Source organism: Ambystoma mexicanum, chromosome 1q, assembly GCF_040938575.1.
Source record: "Ambystoma mexicanum isolate Mex_15411 chromosome 1q, UKY_AmexF1_1, whole genome shotgun sequence".
Classification (NCBI taxonomy): Eukaryota; Metazoa; Chordata; class Amphibia; order Caudata; family Ambystomatidae; genus Ambystoma; species Ambystoma mexicanum.
The window spans coordinates 399,722,769-399,739,842 of NC_090922.1; positions in this window are offsets into that span (position 1 = coordinate 399,722,769).

Here is a 17,074-nt window from a genome sequence, read left to right on the forward strand (position 1 = left end):
TTGTGCAATTGGGGCAATCCTGCTGCACACAGTGGCGACGGAAAAGAGGGAGTTCACAGTGCCGCTAACAGCCCCGTTACATGTTGAGGGAACTTGCTGTGATGTCAGGGAACATTGTGGTCTGCACAGACAACAGCCCCACCCCACTCATGCCAACAGGGGCATGTTCACCCGTATACCTTTAGGGCGAGCGCTGGGTGTACAGAAATGCACTGTACAAATAAGACGCTTTTAGCTGTTAAATGTGTTTGGGAAGGTGGGAAGCAGAGGAACCTGCTGCGATTAATACTGGGGACTGCGCCCGCCACCTTTGTGGGCCATCTCTGTTCTCAGCATCTGAGGTGGCTGTATAACGGGGTGAAGAACCAACATCAAACAAAATGGAAGATGAAGAAAACAAATGCGTTCCTGGGTGGGTTTGAACCACCAACATTGCACCACAGAGACGGCTGATAACATCATCTTCTATGAGGACATGTCACAGTCTAATGGCAGAGTACTGGTCAACACTGTACCATTGCCAACCTACCTGAGACAGAGAGAGCTGAGCAGCAGACAAACAGTCTTCTTCTAGTCCTTCACCGTCCTTCGTGACCGTCACGAGCCTCCACGGCATGCGTTGCTGCCTGCTGGCTTGGCTTTGGAAGATGAGGGAGGCTGGCAAGCTGCGCAGAAGTGCATTGCGCACTCCAGCCCAGCCTGCACTGGCAGTGGCACGTGCCGTATTACCTGGGGGTGGGGGAGGAGGGGAACGCACGAGCAAGAGTTGTTGTCAACAACTCTTGCTCGTGGTCCTGCGTCGTCCTCCTCCCCCTACCCCACTGTTGTTGTACAGTGAATCAATCATGCCATGGCATGCGGAATCGAAACCACAGCGTCAGTCCGCGCCTGCTGCATGCAAACTTCATACAGAGTCTTAAGTTTGCAAGCATCAGTGCACAGACATGATGGACACAGGACACAGAAACTCGGGGGGATGAAGGGCATTGTACCCCCCCACTTAATATTGTGGGGGGGTGTATCCCCCATCTCCCCATTTCCTACGTCCATGGGGGAACCCCTCCAGGGCCACCAGAATGAGGGGCCCGGGGCACGTGCCCCGTTTGCCCCCCATAGAGACGTCCCTGCCACAACATATTGCTGCTTTGGAAATATTGTTCTGGATGACAAGCCCAAGCTCCACTTCCTACAGTGATAGGACCCTTAAGTATCATTTCAATGCAATCAAGGTGTTTGTGAATGGGCAAACACTGTACAGGTTGTACCAGACTTTTATGTCTAGGTACCATCAACGATTAAACCAGGCCAGACAGAAATGGGATTCTTTTATATGTACCTCTATTGTTGTGATATGTAATAATATGTTCTTTAAAGCACTGTGTCATTAATTGATCATTTTTCAAATTTCTGTATCATGATTAAATTAAATTGATACAATTTGTAAGCAACACAGTTTTGCTCTCTGGACAATTTTTCCGGATTTCTGTGGTACAATAATACTCCGGTCCAGAGTATAGAGTTTCCCTGCTCCTTTCTGTTTTCGCAGAAATGGGATTCTCAACAGCTTTTTATTAGGTTATTTATTGGGGCAATAACAAAACAATTTACTTGGGACAGGATTGTGCACCGATATAACTAAATTGTGGTCAACATGGTCATTCATTCAAATATTCAAGTCTTTGGATTTCTTCAAAGGTCATTAGGCCTCATTGTCCGTTGTGCGGTAAAAATCGACATTTACCGGCATGGCGCTATTAACGTGTCCGCCTTGGCAAGGGGCCGCTAATAGCGTACCATTACGAGTACGCGGACACAAGCATAGCGCCAAGCCGGTAATTACCCTACCACCATGCCGCTAAAGAACCCAAAAAGACCCTTAGCGGCACAGATGAAAGCGCTGATAGCACTTCCGACCTCCCGCAACATGCAAACAGCGGTCACCGCTTATAGCGGCCATCGCAATTAGCGGTCACTGCAATTAGCGGTCACCGGTAAATAGCGGAACCGGAAATAGCCTCATCGCACAGGAACGGGAAAGAGCACGGCGGCCATCTTTAAAAACACAATCCATTGCCATCCTCTGCCCACTGGACCTGTTTCGAGAACTGTGCCATTCCAAAGCCACAAGGATTCCCTCGCCATGGCTAAGGCTATAAAAAAAAACAACCGACCGCCAGCGCAAGGAGAAGTTCACCAACGAGGAGCTAACAATGCTCACTGAGACCCTTGCAGCGAATGCCGACGTGGTGTTTTCTAACGACATGCGGCAGGAGACCATGATCCGGAAGAAGGCTATCTGGGCAGAGGTTGCCCTGAAAGTGAGTGCGGTGGGCACCACCACCCGCACTGTCCGTGAGTGAAGAAAGCGGTGGGACGATCTCCGCCCAGATTCACCTCATGGATGCGCCAACATCCATACATGCATACAACCCTGGCCATGTCAGTGTCAAACCCAAGCACACACACATGCACGCATCACCACAGACAAGTGCCACACAGAACCATGCATGGATGACCCACTCAACAGACCCATCACCTGCATCCCTACCAATGAAGTCCCAATGCACACAACAGCATGATTAACGTATTCTGCATGAAGTACATTGAACCATCACCAATGCCATCCCCCTCTTTGTCCCCCACAGGCTCACATACAGACAGTGAAGAACCTGGCACTGCGACTCAGGCACCCCCTGCCAAAAAAAGAAATAAGGCCACAGGACACAGGGGACACCCCCACTACATCAAGGGGCAAAGGGAGAAGTGTTCCCATGCAGAGTGCCAAACATCGTCGGAGCACCACTGCTACCATACCGCAGTCCACACCAGCAACAACTGCCACACCTTCAGATGTGAACCCCCCACTACAGATTCCAGCCACGGAGGGCCTACCCTCCACTGCCACAAGTTCCACAGGTGAGGCGGCAGCCACAGCGCCGCTCTCAGATGTGGAGGACCCGATGGAGTTCTTCATGGAAATGCACACCCCAACCCCCCCAGGAACCCCAGAGGCAACTCCACAGCAAACACCAGGGTCCAGTGTCCATGGTGAGGACAACGCGGGAGGGTGCAGTAGCCCACCAGTGGCTTCACCAGATGTCCTGGTTGCAGAGGAAGGCGCAGCAGCCACACCACGAGCACGCAACAGTGCCCTTGACCTGGCCATCATCAGGCAGCGCCAAGAGGACATCACTGTGCTGGTTGGGCAGCATGTGGAAGAGGCTGCCCGTCTCAGGGGGGAGATAACAGAGACTGCCAGGCACTCGAGGGAGGCGATTGAAGCCTGTACCAACAGGAGATTGGCCAACTCAGGCAGGTCCTCACGCGTATAGCGGACGCGCCAGTTCCCACCACCACCACAGGGACAGACAGCCACATCATCATCTGCTAGTTTGAGGCAGACAAGCCCCCTCCGCCGCTCCACGCACACCACAAGGCGCCCGTCAACCCAGCCTCTTAATGCTGGTGGTGGCAATGGGGAATAGGGACTGCAGGGTCAACCTTCCACGTGTGCAGCACGACAACAACATTGTGCCAGACACATAACGGGTTGTTGTCGGGGGAGGGGGTAAAGGGTGTTTCGGGACTGTTGTGGGGGGGAGGGTATTTCGGGACTGTTGTGGGGGGAGGGGAGAAGGGTGTTTCGGGACTGTTGTGGGGGGAGGGTGGAAGGGTGGTGGGATAGTTGGGGACATGCACTTTTACATCTTAATATTCCTTAATACACTGGTGATTACTCAAAACACAGGCTTGGACTTCTTCATTGTGTATGTGTACTTTATTGGTGACAGGGTCCATTGTGCGCTTCAACACAGACACCAGTGCATTACTACCCATATCCATCCTACAGAGTGAAACCATGTTACTCAGAATATTTGGTTGATCAGATGCTGTCTCACATCACGTCCCTCCTGGCCATCGCCTCTTGCATGACCTGCCTCCCTGTCACCTCCGTCCTCATCACCATCATCATCCTCATCAGGTGCTTGTATTTCAACGTCAGGGGGCAGTGGCACATTCCGCCTGATACACATATTGTACAGGATGACACATGCCATGGTGATCTTGGCCACCTTCTCATGGACGTACAGGAGAGAGCCACCAGACCTGCTAATGCACCTAAACCGTGCCTTTAAAAGGCCAAAAGTCTGCTCAATCACGACGCGGGTACGGGTATGTGCACGATTGTAGTCCTCTTTGTGCCTGTTCTGTGGGTTCCGTACAGGGGTAAGGAGCCACCTTTTCAGGGGATAGCTGGCATCACCTGTATGGGGGGAAGAATGGGGACCTGTTACTGTTCACCTCAAGAGCGGCCTGTACATATCACACAAATCGACTTTACAATGTGATTGAAATCCACGATTACCAGCATGCATGCAGACGATCTGTGTGGCTGCAATGTGCAAAGGTGAGCTTGACCCACAAGTGGACATGCCCGATTCATGCCTCCGACAGTAATTGACATGTCCTGGGTGAGGCCAGGTCTTGGGTGTCCCTGGGCCCAGGCAAAATTGGTACCACACTGCTAGTGTACTGCCATCCCGACATCGATGTTGCCATGCTGTGAAGCATCACTTCAGTGGTGCTATAGGTGCGTGGTTCAATGCTATGGCTAGGGGTGATCCCTTTGCATGCATTCAAGGGCACATTGCTTTATTGATGTTGTACTGTGCTTATTCTGTATAACTATCTTGACGCCATGTTGCAGATTTGTGTATGATGTGGTGTGGCATGATGTGCAATGTGGATGCGGATGGATGTGTGATATTTGGAAACCCGGATTGTTCTCAATGTTGTGCAGCTTCAAATTGCATGTGGGTTCTTCTCAAGTACATTGTGGCCTTCCCTGATGGACATTGGCGTACATCTGTATGTCCATTTGTCCTACGGACAGCTGTCTACACCCAGTTGGAGTATGTATCTCTCCCCCCCAATCACACCCAGTTGGAGTATGTATCTCTCCCCCCCAATCACACCCAGTTGGAGTATGTATCTCCCCCCCCACCAATCACACCCAGTTGGAGTATGCATCTCTCCCCCCCAATCACACCCAGTTGGAGTATGTATCTCTCCCCCCCCAATCACACTGCCATGTGCTTGCCTGCTACTCACCAAGTAGGCACGAACGTTGTCCGGCTTGTCGCTCCATGTAGCGTGCTATGGTTGAGTTCCGCAGGACCATTGAATCATGGGTTGATCCGGGAAATCGGGCACAACAATGTGTGATTATCTTGTTTGCGTCACATACCATTTGGACATTGATAGGGTGGAATTGCTTTCTGTTTCGGTAGACTACTTCATTGTGATGTGGGACCACCAATTCCACATGTGTACAGTCGATGGCCCCGATGCAACTTCGGATGCCTGGCAGTTAATAGAAGCCAACTTTGGTGTTTGCGATCTCCTGGGCAGTCCGTGGCAGGAATATGTGTTCACGTGCATGCATCAGGAGGGCATCGAGTACCTGGTTCAGCGTGTGTGAGAATACTGGTTGTGAGATGCCATGCATCTGCCCCACTGTATGCTGGTAGGTGCCTGTGGCCAGGAAGTGGAGCACGGTCACCACCTTCAGTAGAGGGGGGATGGCAGTTCTGATGTCTATGAGGCTCACAATGTCGTCATGTATCATGTCCACGATGCTGGTGATGATATCCCAGTCCAGACGGTACAGGGTGTGTATCTGCTCAAGGGTTAGGTTAAATGGACTGGCTTGGATCCTGGGGATTGGTGGCTGCCTCTGTGGTATTACTAGGTGCCCTGGTGGTGCTTGCTGCACCTGTCTTGCCCCCCTCCTCCTCCTACTGTGTCTCCTCTGTGCTGCCTGTTGCTGCTGCACTGCAATCATATCCTCCAGCCCATGTAATGCTACTAGTATTGGAACCCTCTTGGTGTGGGAAGGGGTGTGTGAAGGGTTGTGGTGTGCTCCTTTTGTGCTGGCACAGTCTCCATTGCCTCCACCTGTGCTGATTGTGTCCACCTGTGGCAGGTGGGAACACTGCTTAGTTCTCTTAACGGGTGGTTCGGGATGCCGGTATTAGCGCCATGCCGGTAAGGGGTTTTTGGGGCTTTACCATGCCGCTATAAGCATGCCCGCATGGCTTGTGATGGTGTGCTATTAGCGACATGCCGCTATTTATGGGATGTAGGGTCGCGCGCCCGCGAACTAGCCGCTATTAGTGGCACTGTACTTAGCGGTGCCGCTAATAGCGGTAACCCGTGTCGTAATTGGGGTTGGGATTTAACGATACCGGTATTCCATTACCGGTAACGTTAATCCCTTAACGCACGTGTAATGAGGCCCATTGTCTCTTGTGAAGGTCCAAAGGAGGGTCTACAGCAATGTTCTCTTACTTCTCATTAAGCCTGGGTTCTATTCGCTCAAAGCAAACATAACAAAATAGTCGTGGAGGTATAACAGGTTGGTTTAAGCAAAATAGAAAAAGGTCCATGTACAAAATCTCTCAGGATTCCACCATCAGTCCTAGCCGGTGTCTCAAAATGCACAGGAGCCTGATGTTTTTTTCTGTAGTAAATGGTACCTTTGAGTTGGCTTTGCCCAGGCCTTGTGACACAGGAAATCACAAAACCACCTTTGAACATCTATAGCGTTCCTTCTGGGGATGTTGTGACTTCCCTCCCTCAGGACCATGGGAACCTGGCTATCCAACCCCAACTGCATCGTCTCCTTTCAATCTCCCCTCAAGCATGTAGATAGGGAACTCTTCCATAATGTCTCTGACTCCTGCCGTACCTCCCCACCTCTCTGATAAATGCTGATTCCTCTGTCACCTAGCTCCTCAATCAATATAAGAACTTGCTTCTCTTCGTTAATGTTACTCCACTCCCTTTCCACAGCAGTCTACTCTCCCTTTTCCTCTACTCCAAATAACTGAACCAACTCAGGAAGATGGAAAAGTACTGTTTCATTAACAATTATCTAAAACAGGTAGGTTACAACAAACATCAACGGACATACTCTCAGTCTCTCAATGATCTTCACACAAAATATGGTTCTTATAGACAAAATGTGTCAGAGTGACATCATACTACATGACAATAGTGAAAAACCTATTAAAGGTCAGGATTGGTTAAGGGAAACATCTAAGTATACATTTCTATAGGAGTTAGGTTGGTTATTGGCTGCCCGTTATCAGGTGGACAACTTATGCCTACCTCGAAAAACATAGTTTCTCATTGGTTTTCAAACTATAAGATCCTTTTCTATATGGACTAATATAATTGGTTGGCACGCTTGTGCCATGTCTGGAGCATGCGGTTCACTTAGCAGCAAGTAAGCCCAGACCCAGGTGCAAGGAGATAGAACACAAAACTACTTTACAACCCGATTAGCCCAGCATCTCTCATCACCCATGCCTTCTGCCATGAAATTGTCTTTGTACTTGGCCTTGCAGAGCATCCTTGTCTTTGAGAATGCACAGGAGTGAGGACACTCGCTATCATGTCTGGAACTCCAAGTTCAAACACGATTTCCATCATTGGGTCACATTGACAGGAGACCACGATTTTTTGGTCCATTTCTCAGCTTTTTAAATGCTCTAAATTGACTAAAACTTGGCATCCCTTGTGTTCTTTTTTGCCCCTTAATGTGTGAGGATTCATCCTCTGAACACTAGTTCTTCTTCAGAGTAAATATCTGACCTCGATTTCTAGAATCTTGACTTCAGGCCAGGCAGCCTCGCCACGCAGCTCCACAAGCCTGCTATTCTTGCTGCAACATTGTTTTCCACTCTCCCGATTCATGGTTCCTGGCTTACTTAATTCATGATACCAATGTTCAGTTTCTATATAATGGCGGCTTCGCCTGCATTCTATTCACTAATCATAGCTTGCTTCTATGATGACTTTATCTACCTTGCGTTTCAGCATCTGTACATTTATTGAACGGTTGTTTTCTGCAGCACATTTCGTGCATGTGTAATCTTCTTTACACTTGAGAGTTCGCTCGATCCTTACTTTTTCATTAGCATTTAAGATCTATACATCATATTCAGCCAGTATCTCGAGACGTCGTGTACACTTTTTATGGCGTCACTAAATCCTCTTCTTTGCTCTTTCTCATATTCCTACAGGGAGTTCCTCCTGCAAGTTTTTATCACTTCGGGGGTACATTCGATAAGGTTCACTTAATCGGTATCTTCTTCTAAACGCTTGCTGCGGTATTGGCATGACGACTGGTGTCAAACACGGCACGGTCTCATGTCTCCAATATAGGGGAGATACGGCGGTGGGTTCTCAAGCAGATGTATACAGCTGCTCCTCTAGACTTTCTTCACTCGCCTCATCATTCACCACCCCATTGTTTCCGCCAAGAATCCCCTTTATTTCTCAATCAGCTACCTTTCCACCATCTGGATATTTTTCCACTCCTCTGCCTCTTTCAATAATTCTTCTACCAAATAGTGTTACCTAGTGTCTCCCTCTCCTTCTTATTCCATCTCGCTTCACTATTTGCCAGCTGTTCATGAAAAAGATCTGCCTCATCCCCCCAACCTCATACCGAGACTCTCCTTTCCAGCCCTCTGGCTTCTTATGTAACCAGTCTGCTTGGTCGCTTGACACCCTACTCGCTGAGCCTCTTTCGCTTCATCTTTTGTGACTGTCTCACCAGCTGTGGGGTCTCTCTCTTCCCAAGCAACTCTTTTTCACTGCTATCATCAGGCTCTTCTCCAAGCCACCTTGTTCCTTTTCCCAGCTTGCCAGGTCTCGTACTTTCTCTTCCTCATGGTCTTCTTCCCAGGCTCTTGGATCTTTCTTTCTACGACCTCCTTTGTCTACTTCACACACTCCCATGGGTCTATATGGCCCTAGTGGCTTGAATCTCTCTTCCGCTCTTCCAGCCTTCTATCTCCTACTTACCCCAGCCTCCTGGATATCAATTCTTGCTGCCACTCTTCTGCTTCTTCTGCAATCCTTGACAGCCATCTACAATGGATCACCCTCCCTAGATTTCAACAGATCTCGACAACAGGCCCTTCTATAGAGCCTTGGCCTCAGCTTTCAGCTTCTCTCTGATGTAAAAGAACACAGGTTTATCACTTTGGGCAAATGGGGTAGGGATTTTCTGTGGGACCCAAGTCCTGTTCTTTTTCCCCTGTAGATTTAAAGTGGGATATCTGAACCCTTGCACCCTCATGAGGGGAGCCCAGTGTGAATTTGCTGCCAGCTTCACAGGACCACTACTCATTGATTCCCTTAAAAAGACAGGAGTGTTCAAGGTGGTAACGCAACAAATCCCTGCCTCCTATGTGTGACGTGTTTGGGTTAGCAAGAGGATCCTCCAAATTCTGAACCCCAGATCAACATTGCATGCCTTGTGATGACACCCAGCTCACTTGGTGACCTCACCGTCCATCAGCAAGGTCAGGCAGGCGACCAGTACATTTCACAGTGGGAAATGCTCTACTTCAGTCCAAAGGCCAGAAAGTCCACTTTGCCATATGTAACAGCGGATAGAGAATTGACTACAAGGCTACATGACTAGAGAGCCAAAAGAAGTCCCAATCCCCAAGGTATCCTAGGGGGCAGCAAGCACAACAGGATTGGCACAAGGGCACGTTGTGTATGCAAGGACTTCAAGGAAGAGGCCAGAGGGATTTGGACATCTGAAAGAAGGTGGAGGTGGTGTTGGTGCAGTGGGCAAGGTAGTGACACCAAAGGATGGCGATGGTGCTACCCTATGGAGGTTCCATGTAATAATGTTGTCACATAAATCTTGCCATGCAAAAATATTGCCGAAAAATGGTCGTTTTATGTGGCGACATTATTGCATGGAACATGCGGGGGACACCCACGCAACCCCCAAAACATTTTTTTTCAATTTTTTTTTTTTTGCCCCTGTCCCCATATATATGGTCACCCATATAATATCGCTGCAACCTTTTCCCGGCGATATGATTTACGGCGACCATATATATGGGGATAATATTACCTGATACCGCTATGGATTGGCAAGCCCACGCATGGTCCTTGCTTTGCACATGTGTTCACCGTGTGGTGAGACTCTTTTTTTTTTCAGCAATTTCCAGCCTGTGAAGGATATGATTGCTGCAACCTAAAAGATCACCTCACACTTCATCTGGGTTTACAGTGAAAGAAACACCACTTCGTGTGACATGCGCAACACATTGAACGTAAAACGTGTGGGTTATTGTTATACAAAAATAGGTGTGTTAAGCAAAGCAAAGTGAATGTTAAACTTAAATGTTTACATCAGGAAAGAATTACACTTAGCAAATATTGCATGCCTACTTCCTATGATGGTGATAATAAGCTAGCACGAACACCATTAATGTCCTTCCTTGCCAATTAAACGTTTGGCAGAGTAGAACAGCAGATCATAACATTGCCAGCATTTTGTGGGGTTTGCCTGCAACCTGAGATCCTCCAACAGGAACATTTTCAGGTCAAAATGAGATTCATCTGGGTTACCTTCACTGTCGAAATCCAGAGACATGCACATTATGTGGGTACTCGCTACCAGTGAGCCGCCAGCATGTTTCTTTTTTAACTTTTCCCTGCTACCTCCGAGTCCCAAACTTAAGAATGGTTTTCATTTCTCCACTCTGCACAAGAGAGACACAGAAATTACATTTTTCTTAGGCTGTCCTTCGTGATGGTGGCTAACATTTAGTGCATACAATGGGAAACGAGAAGAGATAACCATGTAAACACTGATGAATAGGCAGATACCAACAAGGACATGTACATTGGATGTCACTGGGCGAGGGATCAAGGTTGTTCTGGGAACTTGTTGGCGTCACTTCCAAACCTGTCCCATCTTCTGGCCTATTTTGTCCTCTTCACAGTATGCAGCACGCCAGCATCAGCTTGATTAGCCTCCTCCTCCTCAATCTCCTCTCTCTCATAACCCCCTCTGGCTTTCAACCGTCATCCTGCCTCTCTTTCTCCTGCCCCCCATATCCACACCTTCCTCCTTGCATCCATCCTTTCTGTTCCATCTCCTCTGCATTTTCTAACTGCTCCCCCTCACCTACCTACTAATCCATTCCTCCTGCCGTGCATCCTCCTCATTTCCATCCGCATGATACGGCTCCTATTCCTACCCCTCAATCTGCCACCTTGAACTGTCCTGCACTGACTTCCATCTGTTCCATCTCTGTCTCATTTTCCACCGGTTCCCCCTCGTCTGCCTACTCGTGCTCCTCCTCCTGGGCTGCATCCACCTCCTCCAGTTCCCCTTCTATCTGCCACACTTCCACCAGATGCTCCCACCCTTGCTACACCCCCATCGCTGCTTCTTTGTGTTCCACTGTCTGACCCTTCATCTCTTTTCATGCCTCGCATCTGAAGACTCTCTTACCACTGCCTGTTACATCAGTGGAGGTACCTCCCCCAATGACGGTCTCCACCTTTTTCACCTCCTCCTCTCACTGTACCCCAAAATACCCTCCCTTCTTCTCATGTAAACATGATGTGCTCCTAACGAAAAGGTTGTGGGAGGCATTAAGGTAAAGGTACTCACCATTGGGTTTCACAATGGAAAGGGATTAAAACAACAAAAATCAAAAAGGTTGGCACCAAAGGTTTTCGCAAGGTGATTCTTTTTTTAATGTTTTGGGGTGGAAGGAGGAAAAGGAAGGGACATTGATACAAACAACGAAGAAATCACAAACTTTACCAAAGGATTTTCAAAATGGTTAATTTTTGACTTTTTTCTTTTTGGAGTGAAAGAAGAAACGGGAAGGGCATGCTAATCAATAAACAAATAATCTTTCCTGTCCTCTCATAGGGTGTATCAAATCTGTTCTTTCCTCTAATGACCTAGCACAACCCACAGAGAACCCGGAAGTAAACAGATCCTTGTTTAGGCCACTGAACCTCCCCAGAGATTTGGGGGCTGAGATGAGTCTTCCAAGGCTCTCCACGACGTTCGTCAGGTCTGATACGTGGATCTTCCCGCAATATAGACCAGGTGAGTGTTCACACAGGCTTATGAATGACTTTAGTGATTAAATACGGATGTATGTGCCAAGCCCTTATGAAACATGTTAAAACGGATCTCTGAGCACATATGAAATGAGCATAAGGTTTAGCTATTCTATCATTCTGCTGCCTTTAAAATAACCCCAAAATTCCATATAAAAGTCTGTGCCCCAGAAGCTAAATGCCCAAACAATGCAATATGTATGCACACTCCTCGCTTTTTGGAGGAGAGGCTGCATTTTCTGCTCAACTTAACACAACAAAGAGCTCATTGAAGCCTGGTAGTTTCAACAATTTAAAACAGTGGCTGAATTTGGAAAGGTGAAACCATGCCCAATCAGAAAAAGTTTTTTTGTTCTTTTTTTCTTTTAGAAGAACACAACTATCTCTAGTCAACCTGCTGTAAGAAACTACCAAATATTTTATATTCTGTTGAAATGCATTAAACATAAGACAGCGAAGAACCAGAGTAATTGACTGCCATTTTAACTATAACTATGTGTCCCTTCCTAGATGACTTCATACTGTTGTCTCTATGGGCAATTCAGCCTTTTATGGTTCACAACATGCCAAAGAATGGGACCCGACTAACTGACACACCTGCAAATAATTGCGAATACCGATTTCTTGAAACAATTACTCCAAGTTTAACATCCCAAAAGCAAGGCAGCCAAAACATCTGAAAAGTTATTTGCATGGCTCAAATCATGTGTTCTGCCACGTGCCCAGACCGGTCATGCACGTAGTTTCCCAAATAACCCTGTTCCTAAGACTCCCTGTTGAGACTTTTAGCCTTTGCCAAAGACCCTTCAAATTCTGTAGCCATCCTGATAGGCTATAAGGAAGGAGGTATAGTTGAATAGTACATCTGAGACAAAAATGTTAAGGTATGGTTACACAACTCCATTTTACAATAGGGCTGGACATCACAGCTGTGATGTCCAATAGCAACTATCCAAACCTAACCTTTCTCCATACTTTCTTACAAACTGGAAGACATGTGATATCATGGAAACGGGGTATAAGGCATATTCCTTCAATCTTGTTGATTTGTGAATAGAAAGAGGTCTGCTGTTTAATGTTCCATATCCAATCTCCAATGGAGGCCTTCACAAAGTTAGTATGTGATGGCTAGAAAAATAAGATCTTGATTTGAAATAGTGAAGAGTGGAAGTATCCACAAAATCACCATTTTCAAATGTCAATTTTCTTTCTCCCTAAAGAAAGGGACATTTCAGTCTGCTACTTGGTTTGGAGAACCTAGAAGGCATTCTGATCTGACAACTAGACCCTTCTTTTTTACTTTGAAGGCTCAATTTCATGCTTGACAAAGACGTTCTGTGTCATCCATTGTGGCCTATTATGTATAGGTTAGACATTGTTTTCTGTTTCAGATTTTCCTAATTTAGAAGACGGTTTCATTAAGAGTTGGATGGTATTTTATTTAGTACTACCTCCAAACTCAATTACATTAAATCATGCAGTAGTAATGTAGTAATGACAATAGTCCCCATTATTTAAAGTCACACTTACTCTCGAGTATTCAGGATGTTGATACTGAAACCCAAAGAGTGGTAAAACCGAGGTATTTCCAAATTCTGACTGCTTTACAACTACTGCCTGATAAGGCCACCCTCAGTGAGATGCGTAAGCAATACACAGAGAGACAGGGATCTATATGGCCTCCTAAAAGCCCAAGAGCCTATGTTTAGCAGTCTCTGGTACCAGTCCCAAGTGCTAAAGACCCCTGCCAGGGGTTGATAGAAATTAGTATGATGGGCTCAGTTTGCTATTAATGCGTGAAAAGTGCTAAGTAAATATGGGATTAGACATAGCGTCTCAATACGCCCCCTTAATGGAAAGCCCAGTGTGTTTTTTACATGTGGAAAGTTATAGAAACCTTTTCCTTTATTTATTTACAGCGGCAAGATAAACGTATTAGAAGAGAAAAACCATGCATCATGACATTCCCCAGTTGATTGACAAAGAGCAACGGCGTGTACTGCAGAGGAGTTGCCGTACGGTGAGCTACTTTACAAATGCAATTCTTTCTAAACAACAAAGGTAGCACTTTATCCCTGTGCGCTAATAAATTTATAATTTCACTAGATTACCTCTTTGTAGCTCTATGGTTGTCCCCTACAGATTGGGTGCTGGCGACGGCAGGAAGTTACTGTACATCGTTTTGGTAATAGAATGAGTAACAGGGTGTTTCTGAACTTATACTGAACTGATCGTCCTGATGAAGGTGGTAAAAATCTTTTTTCCCCCACTAAAACCAGTTGACATATACGGATGTACTGAGTGATGCTGTACACGGCAAAGGAGAATGTGTATACACATTTATTATAAGTGAAGGTTCTTACCTCACTTATTCTCTTTTCTTGCCAGATTGTTGATTGTATACCAAATATGCAAGTACGTGGGGCACAGATCTCTTATACGCTACCGACTAGGTGTAATAAGCCATCTCCCCCAAGCTCTAGTAGGCTTTCTAATTATATTGTCCATTTAGAGCTTTTTAACAGGGTGTCCGAACAGTAAATAATATGTCGTGTTCCAAATACCAGTCCGCTAACACCATTTTAATGGCCTTTGAAAGACTCTATGAAGACGTTTCGATAGGGTGAGTGGTCTCCTTCTATCCTTCACCTAGATAGGCGGCCCATCACCACTCACTAGGGTTTACGCACCAACCTCCAGGGAATGTTAGAGTCAGGTTGTCGAGGTCTCGAATGATTTGATTCCCTTCCTTTCTCTTAAGTGTTTTCACAATATGATTTAGGTCTAAGAGAGGAAGTGAGCTTGTCCAATGGGCCTCAGGGGGTATAGACTCTTCTGAAATGTCACAACCAGGCAGAGGCAGCAGGAATCCCAGAGGATATGCACCTTTTGGAGAAAGAAGAGAATGGAGTAGTAAAGACAACTGAGTGAGTGATGACAAGGAGGTTCCTAATAGCTACGTTTATTATAGAGCAGGAGAGCTAAGCAGACAATCCTCAAGAGATGGGGATGTGTAGAGTATAGGTAGCATAGATTCATGGGTGATTGAGGACAAGGAGGAAGGGGAGGGGTCATAGTAGGCGGAATATGTGGTAGGATGGTAGAGAGGGGTTAGGTGGACAAACAGGAAGAGGACAGCAAGTCAATGAATGGAAGGGAGATTAGGGATGGGAGATCCTGACCAGAAGAGAAACCGGTAAACATCTGGAAAGTATCTTCAACTTAGATTAGAAGCAGGGAGAGCCATAAGGGGGATAGCACCACACTCCAAGTGGTGGAGGGCAGGAGAAGCATTCGTGAGCCGTCCAGCTGGTGCACTGCTGGTCCCAGTGAAGAGTGCAAGAGAGAAAGGAGTGGGGTAGTGATCATAGCACAGGTGTGCTGGCAACATGATGAGGATGGAAAAGCCGACAGGTGAGGTAAGAGTGAGAAGAAAGGAGGAGAAAGCAACACAGAACACTGGCAGAAAGGGAAGCACAGCAGAGAGGAGAGAAAGAGAGAAGGACAAAGAGGTGGTAGAGCATGAGCAAGAGGACCAGAGGCGATATATGGGGACGGGATAAGAGGCGGGCTAGTAAAATACAGGACAGAACATGTATCTTTAGAAGGACAGAAGCAGGACAGGATAGATGTACTGACAGAGTGCTAGCACATTCAAGACAATACAGTCAAGATGGGGTGCTAGAGAAGGGAACCCTGTGTGTGGGCGAACCTGTGAATAGCTGGGGTCTGTACATGGGAGCGAGTGCACCATAACAGAGGATGCAAAGGGAGTAGCAGACACAAAGAGCAGTGAGTCCAGGACTGGAGCAACGGCCACACAGTAGAGTTAGAAGCCACAGAGAGGTATGTACCTTAGGGAGATAAATAGGATGCGGAAACAGCCGCAGAAATCTGGTAAGAGTGTCCTCAAAATGGGTGTGGGAAATCAAAAGAAAATTGGAGGGCACCAGATAGCTGAACAAAAAAGCATAGGCACAAAAAGAGACAAGAAGAGAGAAGGCTGGAGGTCCAGGAAGGAGGCAGAACAGAAAAAGCAGGTAGGAAAGAAGCGGAGCTAGACAGTTACTGGTGAATTAAGAGAGTTCCATCGACTTAAGAGCATCATAAACAGAGAGAGACCAAGCGTTAAGAGGTCATCAGGGGCTACACGAATAGGCAACAGAAGGATGAGGAAAGTCAGGAGGCAGATGAAAAGGTGAGGCAGAGGTCAAGGGACCAAAGGCGCAGAAATTATACTGAGGCCGGGAATGGTTAAGGCTGAATGAAAGCTGGCAAGAAGGGTCAAGAAATATAATAGTACTAGGATTACCAGTCTTTTCAAAATCTTCCATTCTCCTGCACTTAGCATTCACGTTGGAGCTACTCCTGTACATCTTCAAACACCTAAAAAATGAAAATCACGCATTTTAAAACTCTTCTACAACATCTCATAGTTGAAACAACACGTGTGCTTTAAAGTCTCAAAGACTGTGTCCTTCCATTTTTTCACCACTCTAAAACAGTTCATCCCCTTTCTTAAGGACAATTGACTCAGAAGTCAACCCCTTATTGGTATATCATCCCTAGGCAAACAGAACACATCCAATACACCTAAATCTCAAGGAGCTGTGGCACCACGAGCTGGACTACCATTTGACACGGATATAAACAGTAACAGGAATAAAGTATATGTTGGTACGAATGGGGCAGAAAAGTGAAAGCCTGTGAGAAGTAAGTCTAAGGGAGAAACAATGTGGACACTTTGATTTCTATACATTCAATAGACACGTGTGCTCAACCCACCATGTGGCAAAGAAATCTGTGCAAGTGAGTGTCTTTGAGTGAAGGCCGGAAGGGCAACAGGAACCCTGAATTGATTTGAAAAAAAACAATAGATTTAAACGGTAAGCTTCCCATTGAGTTCCAACTGCGTTGGTAAGGAATGGCCTAATCAAAAGCGTCATGGATTCAATTCAAAGCTGTGCCTCTCAGATATTGGATTTCAGGGAGTGGCTTGTATTTGATGCTGGACTAGATAGAATCTGGTACACTTGGCGCATGAGAGGCTGTGGTGCACTTCTCTGTAAAACAGATACCAGGCATAAAAGAAGGACACAATCTATAA